A 13,086-nucleotide genomic window follows, 5' to 3' on the forward strand; every position below is an offset into this window, starting at 1 on the left:
CATTGAACCTCCTTATGCCCTTCATGAGCTCTAATGAGTATTCCTCTTCTAAAGAGAATGAGGATGTTACTGAAGAGCAAACTGCCAAGTTTCTTGGTGCAATCATGAAGCTGAATGCCAAATTATTTGGCATTGATGCTTGGGAAGTTGAACTTCCCTTGTTCATCAATGAACTAAGTGATCTGGATCAACTGACATTGCCTCAGAAGAGACAGGATCCTGGAAAGTTCATAATCCCTTGTACCATAGGCACCATGATCTTTAAGGCTCTGTGTGACCTTGGTTCAGGGATAAACCTCATGCCCCTCTCTGTAATAGAGAAACTGGGAATCTATGGGGTGCAAGCTGCTAAAATCTCACTGGAGATGGCAGACAGCTCAAGAAAACAGGCTTATGGACAAGTAGAAGATGTATTAGTAAAGGTTGAGGGCCTTTACATACCTACTGATTTCATAGTCCTGGATACTGGAAAGGAAGAGGATGAATCCATCATCCTAGGAAGACCTTTCCTGGCCACAGCAAGAGCTGTGATTGATGTTGACAGAGGTGAAATATTCCTTCAATGGAATAAAAACTCCCTTGTATTCAAAACTCAAGGATCTCCCTCTGCAACCATGGAGAGGAAGCATGAAAAGCTTCTCTCCAAGCAGAGTCAACCAGAGCCCCCACAGTCAAACTCTAAGTTTGGTGTTGGGAGGCCACAACCAAACTCTAAGTTTGGTGTTGAACTCCCATATCCAAACTCTAAGTTTGGTGTTGGAGAGTCTCAACAAAGCTCTGCACATCTGTGAGGCTCCATGAGAGCCCACTGTCAAAGCTATTGACATTAAAGAAGCGCTTGTTGGGAGGCAACCCAATGTTTATCTAATTCTTATTTTTATTGTTTTTCATGTTTTCTTAGGTTCATGATCATGTGGAGTCACAAAATAAACAAAAAAATCAAAAACGGAATCAAAAACAGCAGAAGAAAAATCACACCCTGGAGGAGCATCTGCCTGGCGTTCAAACGCCAGAACAGAGCATAGTTCTGGCGCTAAACGCCCAGAATGGGAGCATCCTGGCGCTGAACGCCCAGAACAAGCATGGTTCTGGCGTTCAACGCCAGAAATGGCAGCAAATGGGCGTTGAATGCCCAAAATGGGCACCAACCTGGCGCTGAACGCCCAGAGTTGTGTGCAAGGGCATTTTGCATGCCTAAATTGGTGCAGGGATGTAAATGCCTTGACACCTCAAGATCTGTGGACCTCACAGGATCACCTCAGGATCTGTGGACCCCACAGGATCCCCACATTACCTCCTCATAATCCTAGTTTTTTTTATTTCCACATCTTCTTCTTCAACTATTCCTTCCTCTTTTGCTCGAGGGCGAGCAACATTCTAAGTTTGGTGTGGTAAAACAATTATGTAAAGGATCTATAGCTCAGTGGTAGAACATTTGACTGCAAATCAAGAGATTCCTGAGATACCTCAGGGGATACATTTTCTTCCACACAATTATTGGAAGCAACTAAGGGTGGAACATCAAGAACACTCCATCATCCTTCATGAAATCAGAGAAGATCTAAAAGCAATGAAGGAGGAGCAGCAAAGACAAGGAAGAGACATAGAAGAGCTCAAGGACATCACTAAGGTGGACTCATTCCTTGTTCTTATTTCTTTTGTTTTTCGTTTTCTATGTTATGTGCTTATCTGTGTTTGTGTCTTCATTACATGATCATTAGTAGTCAGTAACTATGTCTTAAAGTTATAAATGTCCTATGAATCCATCACCTCTCTTAAATGAAAAATGTTTTAATTCAAAAGAACAAGAAGTACATGAGTTTTGAATTTATCCTTGAACTTAGTTTAATTATATTGATGTGGTGACAATGCTTCTTGTTTTCTGAATGTATGCTTGAACAGTGCATATGTCTTTTGAAGTTGTTGTTTAAGAATGTTAAATATGTTGGCTCTTGAAAGAATGATGACTAGGAGACATGTTATTTGATAATCTGAAAAATCATAAAAATGATTCTTGAAGCAAGAAAAAGCAGCAAAGAACAAAGCTTGCAGAAAAAAAAATAAAAAAATAAAAAAAATAGGCGAAAAAAAATATAGAAATAGAAAGAAAAGCAAGCAGAAAAAGCCAAAAGCTCTTAAAACCAAGAGGCAAGAGCAAAAAGCCAATAACCCTTAAAACCAAAAGGCAAGGGCAAATAAAAAGGATCCCAAGGCTTTGAGCATCAGTGGATAGGAGGGCCTAACGGAATAAAATCCTGGTCTAAGCGGCTAAACCAAGCTGTCCCTAACCATGTGCTTGTGGCGTGTAGGTGTCAAGTGAAAACTTGAGACTGAGCGGTTAAAGTCAAGGTCCAAAGCAAAAAAAAAGTGTGCTTAAGAACCCTGGACACCTCTAATTGGGGACTTTAGCAAAGCTGAGTCACAATCTGAAAAGGTTCACCCAATTATGTGTCTGTGGCATTTATGTATCCGGTGGTAATACTGGAAAACAAAGTGCTTAGGGCCACGGCCAAGACTCATAAAATAGCTGTGTTCAAGAATCATCATACTGAACTAGGAGAATCAATAACACTATCTGAACTCTGAAGTTCCTATAGATGCCAATCATTCTAAACTTCAATGGATAAAGTGAGATGCCAAAACTATTCAAGAGGCAAAAAGCTATAAGTCCCGCTCATATGATTGAAGCTCTGTTTCATTGATAGTTTGGAATTTATAGTATATTCTATTCTTTTTATCCTATTTTGATTTTCAGTTGCTTGGGGACAAGCAACAATTTAAGTTTGGTGTTGTGATGAGCGGATAATTTATACGCTTTTTGACATTGTTTTTAGTATGTTTTTTTAGTAGGATCTAGTTACTTTTAGGGATGTTTTTAATAGATTTTGTGTTAAATTCACATTTCTGGACTTTACTATGAGTTTGTGTGTTTTTCTGTGATTTCAGGTATTTTCTGGCTGAAATTGAAGGACTTGAGCAAAAATCAGATTCAGAGGTTGAAAAAGGACTGCTGATGCTGTTGGATTCTGACCTCCCTGCACTCAAAGTGGATTTTCTGGAGCTACAGAACTCGAAATGGCGCGCTTCCAATTGCGTTGGAAAGTAGACATCCAGGGCTTTCCAGAATATATAATAGTCCATACTTTGGCCAATAATTGACGACGTAAACTGGCGTTCAACGCCAGCCTTCTGCCCAAATCTGGCGTCCAGCGCCAGAAAAGGATCCAAAACCAGAGTTGAACGCCCAAACTGGCACAGAAACTGGCGTTCAACTCCACAAATGGCCTCTGCACGTGTAACACTTAAGCTCAGCCCAAACACACACCAAGTGGGCCCCGGAAGTGGATTTATACATCAAATACTTACTCATGTAAACCCTAGTAACTAGTTTATTATAAATAGGACCTTTTACTATTGTATTAGGCATCTTTGGTCTCAGTTTTATTCCATTATTCATCTTAGGAGACTATTGATCTCGTTTAGGGGGCTGGCCATCTCGGCCATGCCTGGACCTTCACTTATGTATTTTCATACGGTAGAGTTTCTACACTCCATAGATTAAGGTGTGGAGCTCTGCTGTTCCTCAAAGATTAATGCAAAGTACTACTGTTTTCTATTCAATTCTTCTTATTTCTCTTCTAAGATGTTCATTCGCGCTTAACTGTGATGAAGGTGATGATCTGTGATATTCATCACCTTCCTCAACCCACGAACGTGTGCCTGACAACCACCTCCGTTCTATATCCGATTGAATGAGTGTCTCTTAGATTCTTTAATCAGAATCTCCGTGGCGTAAGCTAGAATGATGGCGGCATTCAAGAGAATCCGGAAGGTCTAAACCTTGTCTGTGGTATTCCGAGTAGGATTCAATGAATGAATGACTGTGACGAGCTCCTAACTCGCGATTGCAGGGCGTTAGTGACAGACGCAAAAGGATAGTAAATCCTATTCCAGCATGATCGAGAACCGACAGATGAATAGCCGTACCGTGACAGGGTGCGTGAGCATATGATTCACTGAGAGGATAAGATGAAGCCATTGGCAAGGGTGATGCCTCCAGACGATTAGCCGTGCCGTGACAGGGCATTGGATCATTTTCCCGTGAGATGACCGAAAGTAGCCATTGACAGTGGTGATGTATCACATAAAGCCAGCCATGGAAAGGAATGAGACTGATTGGATGAAGATAGCAGGAAAGCAAAGGTTCAGAGGAACGAAAAGCATCTCCATTCGCTTATCTGAAATTTCTACCAATGATTTACATAAGTATCTCTATCCCTATTCTATTATTTATTATTCGAAAACTCCATGATTATTTTATATCCGCCTGACTGAGATTTACAAGGTGACCATAGCTTGCTTCATACCAACAATCTCCGTGGGATTCGACCCTTACTCACGTAAGGTATTACTTGGACGACCCAGTACACTTGCTGGTTAGTTGTATCGGAGTTGTGTCCACACATAGTAAAGAGCCATAATAATGATTCCATACAATAACAAAGAGTACTACATTAATGGACATCACAATTTCGTGCACCAAACATCAAGAGCACTCCATCATCCTTCATGAAATAAGAGAAGATTAAAAAGCAATGAGGGAGGAGCAACAAAGACAAGGAAGAGACATAGAAGAGCTCAAGGATATCATTGGTTCCTCAAGAAGGAAACGCCACCATCACTAAGGTGGATTCATTCCTTGTTCTTATTTCTTCTGTTTTTCGTTTTCTCTATGTTAAGTGCTTATCTATGTTTGTGTCTTCATTACATGATCATTAGTAGCTAGTAACTTTGTCTTAAAGTTATGAATGTCCTATGAATCCATCACCTCTCTTAAATGAAAAATATTTTAATTCAAAAGAACAAGAAGTACATGAGTTTTGAATTTATCCTTGAACTTAGTTTAATTATATTGATGTGGTGACAATGCTTCTTGTTTTCTGAATGTATGCTTAAACAGTGCATATGTCTTTTGAAGTTGTTGTTTAAGAATGTTAAATATGTTGGCTCTTGAAAGAATGATGACAAGGAGACATGTTATTTGATAATCTGAAAAATCATAAAAATGATTCTTGAAGCAAGAAAAAGCAGCAAAGAACAAAGCTTGCAGAAAAAAAAAGAGAAAAAAATAGAAAGAAAAAGCAAGCAGAAAAAGCCAAAAGCTCTTAAAACCAAGAAGCAAGAGCAAAAAGCCAATAACCCTTAAAACCAAAAGGCAAGGGCAAATAAAGAGGATCCCAAGGCTTTGAGCATCAGTGGATAGGAGGGCCTAAAGGAATAAAATCCTGGTCTAAGCGGCTAAACCAAGCTGTCCCTAACCATGTGCTTGTGGCGTGTAGGTGTCAAGTGAAAACTTGAGACTGAGCGGTTAAAGTCAAGGTCCAAAGAAAAAAAAAGAGTGTGCTTAAGAACCTTGGACACCTCTAATTGGGGACTTTAGCAAAGCTGAGTCACAATCTGAAAAGGTTCACCCAATTATGTGTCTGTGGCATTTATGTATCCGGTGGTAATACTGGAAAACAAAGTGCTTAGGGCCACGGCCAAGACTCATAAAATAGCTATGTTCAAGAATCATCATACTGAACTAGGAGAATCAATAACACTATCTGAACTCTGAGTTCCTATAGATGCCAATCATTCTGAACCTCAATGGATAAAGTGAGATGCCAGAACTATTCAAGAGGCAAAAAGCTATAAGTCCCGCTCATTTGATTGGAGCTATGTTTCATTGATAGTTTGGAATTTATAGTATATTCTCTTCTTTTTATCCTATTTGATTTTCAGTTGCTTGGGGACAAGCAACAATTTAAGTTTGGTGTTGTGATGAGCGGATAATTTATACGCTTTTTGGTATTGTTTTTAGTATGTTTTTAGTAGGATCTAGTTACCTTTAGGGATGTTTTCATTAGTTTTTATGTTAAATTCACATTTCTGGACTTTACTATGTGTTTGTGTGTTTTTCTGTGATTTCAGATATTTTCTGGCTGAAATTGAGGGACTTGAGCAAAAATAAGATTCAGAGGTTGAAGAAGGACTGCTGATGCTGTTGGATTCTGACCTCCCTGCACTCAAAATGAATTTTCTGGAGCTACAGAACTCAAAATGGCGCGCTTCCAATTGCGTTGGAAAGTAGACATCCAGGGATTTCCAGTAATATATAATAGTCCATACTTTGCCCAAGTTTAGACGATGCAAACTGGCGTTCAACGCCAGCTCTCTGCCCAATTCTGGTGTCCAGCCCCAGAAACAAGTTGCAAAGTGGCGTTCAACGCCCAAACTGGCACAAAAGCTGGCGTTCAACTCCAAGAATGACCTCTCCACGTGTAGACTTCAAGCTCAGCCCAAGCACACACCAAGTGGGCCCCGGAAGTGGATTTATGCATCAATTACTTACTTCTGTAAACCCTAGTAGCTAGTTTATTATAAATAGGACCTTTTACTATCTTTGGAATCATCTTTGGATTATCTTTTGATCTATTGATCACATTTGGGGGCTGGCCATTCGGCCATGCCTGGACCTTCATTACTTATGTATTTTCAACGGTAGAGTTTCTGCACTAAATAGATTAAGGTGTGGAGCTCTGCTGTTCATCAAAGATTAATGCAAAGTACTACTGTTTTCTATTCAATTCATCTTATTTCGCTTCTAAGATATTCATTCGCACTTCAACCTGAATGTGATGAACGTGACAATCATCATCATTCCCTATGAACGCGTGCCTGACAACCACTTCCGTTCTACATTAGATTGAATGAGTATCTCTTAGATCTCTTAATCAGAATCTTCGTGGTATAAGCTAGATTAATGGCGGCATTCATGAGAGTCCGAAAAGTCTAAACCTTGTCCGTGGTATTCCGAGTAGGACTCTGGGATTGAATGACTGTGACGAACTCCAAACTCGCGAGTGCTGGGCGTAGTGACAGACGCAAAAGGATAGTAAATTCTATTCCAGTATGATCGAGAACCTCCAAGATGATTAGCCATGCAGTGACAGCGCATCGGACCATTTTCACAGAGAGGAATAGGATGCAACCAACGACAAGGGTGATGCCTCCAGACGATTAGCCGTGCTGTGACAGAGCATTTGGACCATTTTCCCGAGAGGATTGAAAGTAGCCATTGGCACCGGTGACATCCTTACATAAAGCCAGCCATAGAAAGGAGTAAGATTGGATGAAGACAGCAGGAAAGCAGAGGTTCAGAGGAATGAATGCATCTCCATACGCTTATCTGAAATTCTCACCAATGATTTACATAAGTATTTCTATCCTTATTTTAGTATTAATTTCGAAAACTCCATAACTATTTTATATTCGCCTGACTGAGATTTACAAGGTGACCATAGCTTGCTTCATACCAACAATCTCCGTGGGATCGACCCTTACTCACGTAAGGTTTATTACTTGGACGACCCAGTGCACTTGCTGGTTAGTTATGCGAAGTTGTGAAGATATGTTTAGACCATGGTTCTGTGCATCCGTTTTTGGTGCCATCGCCAGGGAATCAATTTCGAACAATAATTCACAACCTGAGTAACAATTTCGCATACCAAAGACTTGATCTTATATCTTGAAGCAATTTGAGCTAATTCATTTGCTTTTTGATTCAACTCCCTTGGAACATGCTTTACAATTACATTGGCAAACTCGCTCAACAACTTTGTAGCCACATTGAAATACTTTCTTAAATTTTCACTAACACACCTATACTCAAGTGATACTTGACGGATTACAAGCTGTGAATTTCCAAAAATTTCTACATTTTTCACTCCTCTTTCTAATAATAATTCGAGCCCCATTATTAACGCTTCATATGCTGCCTCATTATTGGAACATGAATAATTCAATTCAAAGAGGAATTTACTTGGCTCGCCACTTGGAGAAATAATTAAAATTCCTATACCAAAACCACCTTTATGACATGAACCGTCAAAATATAATTTCCAAGGCACTAAACCAACAAAACCCAGTAAACTCTCATCAATGTCAACACAAGGATGGTCAACCAGAAAATTAGCTAGAACCTGACCCTTAATGGCTCTTGCAGGAACAAAATGTAAAAGAAAATTTCGTTAAGGCCAACATCCACTTTCCTAGTCTACCATGCAAAATTGGAGAAGACAATATATATTTAAGAACATCAAGCTTAGAAATTACATAAACATTCCTAGGAATTAAATAGTACTTAAGTTTTAAACAAGAAAAATATAAAGCTAAACAAAGTTTCTCAATTGGAGAATAACGGCTCTCAACATCATTTAGCACATGACTTAGGTAATAAATTACTCTTTCGTTGCCGTCCTCATCTTCTTGATCCAACATTTTACTAATTGTTACTTCAGAAGCTGACACATAAAGTTTTAAAGGTGCTCCGTGCCTTGGAGGTGTTATAACAGGAGGATTAGTCAAGTACTGCTTGATGTTGTCAAAAGCTTCCTAGTGCTCTACCTTCCACTGAAATTCTTCCTCTTTTTTCAACTTGATCAGAGGCGCAAAAAACTTAGTTTTCCCTGACAGATTGGAAATGAACCTTCTAAGGTAATTGACATTCCCTAAAAATGCTTGTAGTTGTTTTTTGTTAGCTAGAGGAAGAGCCTCTAAGATAGCCTTTGTCTTGTTCTTGTCAATTTCAATCCATTTTTTCTGCACCAAGAAACCAAGAAAATTCCCTGCACTAACACCAAAAGCACATTTTAAGAGATTCATTTTCAATTTATGCTTTCTCATTCTTTCAAATGCTTTTTTTTAAAATTTTCTAGATGCTCTTTTTTAGCATTTGATTTGACAACCACATCGTCAACATAAATTTCTATAAAATTTTCAATAATGTCATGAAAAAATTTATTCATCGCCCTTTGATAAGTTGCACCAGCATTTTTGAGCTCAAATGGCATCACAACCCTTTCGAAAGTTTCTAAAGCACCTAGACACCTAAATGCAGTTTTTGACACATCTTCTTCAGCGATATATATTTGATTATAACCTGGATATCCATCCATAAAACTTAAAATTTCATGACCGGCAGTAGAATCTATCAACATATCAGCTATAGGCATTGGATACTCATATTTTGGTGTTGCAGAATTTAAGTCTCTAAAATCAATGCAAACCCTTAATTTTCCATTCTTTTTCATGACAGGAACAACATTAGAAATCCAGTTGACATACCTTGCTGTTCTTATAAACTTAGCCTTAAGAAGTCTTTCAATCTCTTCTATAATCTTCTGCACGACTTTAGGAGCAAATCTCCTTGGTGGCTGCTTGATAGGTTTGACATTGGCCTTCAGTGGCAATTGATGCTCTACTAATTCACGACTCAAACCTGGCATTTCTTCATAATCCCATGCAAAACAGTCACAATATTCTTTTAATATCTCCACCATTTCTTTTTTGAAATCGTCAGGCAACATCTTGCTCACATATGTTGGTCTAGGATAATCACCGTTGCCAATATCTACCTCCTCCAAAGGATCCTGCACCTCAACCTTTTTCACATTGTCAGTATTATTTTTTTCAAAACCTAAAGGACCATCATCATATATACAATCATAAGGTACATTGTCAATGCACCCTTCTCTGTCTGCCATATAGGCTGATAGCCGAGCCAGTTGGCTCGTCAACCTCATCATCTAAGTCTCTCTTGAGGCCGTATCCACCCCGGCCTTAGGGACCAAGATAAAACTGTTCATATCTATTGTGCACTTTTCAATATTTTCAAGATTAAATGCCTTCGTGTCAACCGTCAGTGGCTTGACTCTAGGATTATATATTCTGAACTCCACATGCACTTCATCATAGTAACAGTTACTATTGTCAGCAAGAACTTCTTCCACTCCTCCATCTTCATTCTAGAAAATCAATTTTTGATATAAAATGGATGGAATAGCACCCATTCCATGAATCTAATCATGTCCCAAAAGTAAGTTAAAACCAGCTTTAGATGAAACAACAACAAACAGAGTTGGCCTATTAACAGAACCAATCTCAATTGACAGTAGAAAACAGAAGTCCTTCCATTAAAATCTGCACCCCAATGCTACTTTTGATCAAATCCTTTTCACTCTTCCCAAACCTTCCCATCATTCTTTCAGGCATGAGATTGACAGCAGCTCCCTCATCAACCAAAATCTTATTGACTATCCTTCCATCAACACAAGCCTTGATATGCAGTGGACGCAAATGTTCCTTGTTATTTTCAGTAGGTTTCTCAAATAATCCTCCACCACACATATTGTCATCTAGCAATAAGTATTCGCTTCCAGGAAAACATCATAATAATCATCTTCTAATGATTCCACTTTTCAGACTTGACTATACTTATATGGCAGTATTGACACCACAGCTATAGGTTGCTTAACCCCAAATGTCGCTTTTAAGCTGTCATCAAAACTATTGTCAAAATTATCAGTAATTAAATCTTTATCTTTTTTCTCCTTTATTTTTAACCATTACCTTCTTTCCAGCCAGATTCTTCTTTACATTTTTATTGCATTTAGGGTGAGTAGAAGAATTTTCTGTTTCTGTAGATTAAACCATGGTTGGCAAAGGAGGAAAATTTGCACCATGACCCTTGTATGGATCTAAAGGAACATACTCAGGTATATTCTCTTTTTGCTCAAAAGTTGGCCAAGGAGAATACTTTAGAATATTTTGACAATTTGGCCAAGGAGAATAACTAGGAACCTGCTGCATGCTAGGATTATAACAAGAATAAATTAACTTTGAGGAAATAGGTATATTTTTTGGAATATATACACTACCTCCATCTTGTGCATGATTCATGTTCCATAACTGGGACTCGTAATACCTGGACTTAAAAGGTCTAGGCCTCACCCACTTATTTTTTCCTCTTGAAAAAATAGTAGGTTGATTCTGCACATTTTTTACATTATGAACCCATTTATTGTTTGAAATTTTGGTGGAAGGAACCCTTGTCTTTTGAGAAAATCCATTGACTTTTCCATCAATAATGACTATAGTCTTCATCTTCTGGTTGACGGGTTGTATCCCAGCATTGTTGACACACTTGTTCAAAGAAGTCTGACCGCCCAACTTTTGTTTTCCCTCATCTATCTTTTGTTTTAGCTTATTAGTTTCATCATCTTTTTCAGTAATCTTCTTTTTCAACTTAGCCTTTTCTTTTTCTTCAACTTTGTACTTTTCAAACTCTTTTGCAGCTTCCTTGTCAAAAACAGCACTGCACTTTGGGCACATATCGATGGTGCTATCAAATTCTTTAACTCTCAACAAAAAATCTAACAAATCCTCACCAGAACGAGGATAAAATGGCTTCTTGTCTTGCTCAAAAACCCTCGTATCTTTATTTTCATTTTCAACACTAGTCATTGTAGCGTCAATTTCTACCATGTTGACTGACAAATTGAATGACTCAACATAATTTGAATCAGCAGCAAACGGTTCAGTATCCATCTTCATAGCAGTTTTATCCTCAAACTTCAACCTTCCCTCCTCAATAATTTTTTGTATCAAATCCCTGAAACAGACGAAAAAATTAGTGGTGTGTGAGAATACCTGATGAAACTTACAAAATTTTTTATTCTTTATTTCATCAGCTGAAGGCATCTTTTTTCCTTCCGATAAAATAAGCTGCTTATCTTTTAATAAAACTTTAAATATTTGATCTGCCTTAGAAATATCAAAAGAATAAGTCTTATTTTCAACTTTGGAATATGAAGAAACTTTTTCTTCTCCTTTCATAGGCTTCAAAGACTTGCATACATAAGGAGGATCTCCATGTAATTCAGCAATATAAACTTCTTTATCATCTGGATCACTACTATCGGAAAAACAATCAACATATGCAACCTTTTTAGAACCTTTTTTGAAAATTTTTTCTTTCTTAATTTACTCTATTTGTCTTACTCTCTCAGCTAATTGGGAAAGGTGTAAAGTATGTTGATCAACAAATTTTTTCCTAACTCCAAACTCTAGCCCATTAGTAGCCATTTTGACAACTTCGGTTTCCGGGATCGGAGTAAAACACTTATTTCTCATGTTTCTAAACCGTGCCAAATAAGTGTCCATGGATTCTCCCTCTGCACGTTTGATAGAGAATAAATTCGTAAGGCTAACTTTCAATTCACCTCGAAAAAATTGATCATGAAAATTTTTTTCTAACTGTGCCCAAGAATGAATGGACTTCGGTCTCAAGTTGGAGAACCATGTAAATGTATTTTTTGTTAAAGAAGAAGAAAAATATCTCATCTTGAGATATTCATTAGAAGCTGCTTCCCCAATTTTAATAGTATATCGAGCAATATGCTCTACTATGGACTCATTTTCTTCTCCAAAAAATTTTGTAAGGGATTTTGAAATTTTTTAATCCCTTGGAAGCTCTGCTTGTTGGGCACATTCAGGAAATATGGACACAAAATATGGCCTATTTAAGTAACCAACATTAAATCCCAAACGGTTTAAAACTTGTTCGACATTCCTAGTTAGATTATAATGCCCCTAAGTTGTTTTGTCCAAGTCTTTCCAACATATCATCAGTATTTTGACCATGTCTAGGCATATGAATGTCATAATTAGGAATTGCTCTACCATTTTGGTTGACATTATCAAGCCCTAAATCATGGTTATCATTTTCTTCTAAATTTACCACAGTAGCAATTCTATTAACTTGCCTATTTAATTGTTCAATTCTAGTATTTGTGTTTTCTAACAGAGGATTTAAAACTGTCACCATTTGATGAGTTAACATGTTTACTAGATCATGGTGGCTTTCATCCATCTGTTGCCTAATATTTGCTAAAGATCCAACGGTTTGACTAGGTTGATTAACAGGCATTGCTCTTGACATGTCAGGAAATACAGACCTGGAATTTTCTACCCTAATAACAATGGGTGCAGTAGAATTAGACGTGCTGTTATTTCCTGTGTTAATAGCATGTGAAAAATTTTGTTGTGACATATATGAACCTGACACCCCAGAAATAGGGATATTTGACATGCCATATGGATTCTAGTATAGAGGATTTTGAAAAGTTGAGTCACCATGGGGGGACATACCCCGGTGGCAAGCCATAAGGTGGCCACCCCACGGTATTTATGTGAGTTGCATTT

Source organism: Arachis hypogaea, chromosome 20 (assembly GCF_003086295.3).
Source record: "Arachis hypogaea cultivar Tifrunner chromosome 20, arahy.Tifrunner.gnm2.J5K5, whole genome shotgun sequence".
Taxonomy (NCBI): domain Eukaryota; kingdom Viridiplantae; phylum Streptophyta; class Magnoliopsida; order Fabales; family Fabaceae; genus Arachis; species Arachis hypogaea.